Genomic DNA, 2069 nt, shown 5'->3' with positions numbered 1-2069 from the left:
CTAATTAAGCTTTACACAAGATGAAGCCAGCAGCTCAGGGCTGGTCTGAAGAGTGTTTACAATGAAAGCCAGGGAATCCCACTGAAATAGAAATCTTCAGTACAGGCTTCATTACATATTAGAAGCAAGTTGATGAATTCTTCTGACAAATGGAGATTCTCCACAGATACTTAAAAGTTACACTCATACTAAAAATTATCAGGGCCCAGGAAATAGGGGGGGTTGTGGTATTGCAGTAATCATGACAAGGTCTGCTAAAGTAGAACCCTTGGTGGTGGGTTTAACAATAGACTAGCTTTACACCTGGCTCCCTTCTTAGTGGCAGCAGCCTGGTCCCCGCCTTCTTTTGATGTATACATTCCTGTTGTATTGTGTCACTTTTACTTGGTGGATTGTATCTCGTCTAGTTTCTTGCTATTCTGCTGTATAAAAAGTTTGAAGCTTGTCCTGACAAAATACATTCAGATTCTACACAATCTCCTGTGTGCTTCTGTCTGTCATTCCCGCCAACTCCTTGCCCATCTGCACCCAGAGACAAGGGACCCAGAGGGTCTGCGGCAAGTATGCAATGTAGTTTGCTATAACTGACTGTAATGAAGATTCTAAGTATACTTTGCTAAGCTTGCCCTGAGACGTCTAACTCTTATCCAGTAAAATACTGTAAGAAAGCGTGCAAGACCCTCCACAATATTGCAGGGACAAATCTGGGGCATTTTACCTATAGGCATGCCAAGGTTCCAAGAGGCTAAGTTTCCTTGAAACTCAGCCTCAGGACTGCTTCTAGGTTTCTAAACCTGTAATGCAAATTACTACTGCAGTGGAAGTAGCACAATAAGTTCTACAATCTAGTACTGATATCAGATACAAACATCCAGGACATATATATTTTCAAAAGCTTGTTCCAGTTTTATGAAGCTAGTATGAGGTATGTATATTTTGAAGGAAATTTGGTATTCCTGAATATAGCATTTGCAACTGAAAATGAAGGGGTCATACTCATCATACTCCTGCTTACTGATTGATATCTGCTGGAAATTGGACACTGAGGCCAGGATTGGGCCAACTATCAAGACTGAGAATTTGTTTTTAGGAGCAGCAATGACCTTAATCTTCATTGTTCTGAATGCAAGAGCTTTGCTTTTTCTGCATTTTGTCAGCAATACTTGGACACACGATGTTGCCACCAGAGAGACAAGCACCAGGGTTGACATACAGACCCATATCGTAGGTCATGATGGAGTTGAAGAGTGTCTCATGAATGTCATAGGACTTCATGCCTAGGAAGAGCTCCACAGGATACTGGAATCGTTCATTCCTAATGGTGATCACCTCTCCACTAGGTACCTCATTATCCTTTCCAAAAAGGAGGAGAATGCAACAGTGGACATTTCTTGCTCAAAATCTATCATCATACAGCACAGCTTCCCTTTAATGTCACACATGATCTCGTGATAATGAAGCTCTAGCCCTAGATCAGTTAGGATCTTCATTAGGTAGTCCAAAATATCCTTACCAGTCAGGTCCAGATGTAAGATTGCATGGATAAGGATGTAGCCTTTGTAAACAGGCATTGTATGTATGATATTTCCAGAGACCATGACAATGCCTGTTGTGGGCCCAGAGGCATACAACAAATGACCACCTACATGACTGGGAGTCATCTTCTCTCTTTTAGCCTTGGGAATCATGGGAACCTTGATAAGAGGCACTAGGTACACCTCAGAAGCTATATACAGCTCATGTGCAGACAGATGCTGGCTATTCTCCATGTCTTTCCAATTGGTGGAAATGCCATGGTCAATAGGAACATGAGGGTCAGGATACCCCTCCTGCTTTGAGTTTAGTCTTCCATATTAAGATTTCTCTGACCCTTGCCCAACATGATGATCTGGTACAGAGGCACTCAAAGGGGAGGAAATACGGCTTTGGGGGCATTGCCACCAGCTATGACAGCTTTGCTCATACAGAGAGTACTGTCACTGTACTTAGAGGTAGCAAACCGTGGGTTTATTTGTTTGTTTATCTGTCTGACTATTTCACAGAGAGAAAAAATAAACAAGAATTGGGTG

General features: G+C 42.1%; 1 pseudogene; it reads right to left on the bottom strand.

Annotated features, from left to right (window-relative positions):
* Positions 1-857: 857 nt before the first annotated feature.
* LOC110309006 lies at positions 858-1769 on the bottom strand (annotated as a pseudogene).
* Between the last annotated feature and the right edge of the window lie 300 nt (positions 1770-2069).

The sequence above is a fragment of the Mus caroli genome, chromosome 14, assembly GCF_900094665.2.
Source record: "Mus caroli chromosome 14, CAROLI_EIJ_v1.1, whole genome shotgun sequence".
Lineage (NCBI taxonomy): Eukaryota > Metazoa > Chordata > Mammalia > Rodentia > Muridae > Mus > Mus caroli.
The sequence above is the reverse complement of the archived record's forward strand: the minus strand, read 5'-3'. Positions and strand labels throughout refer to the sequence as shown.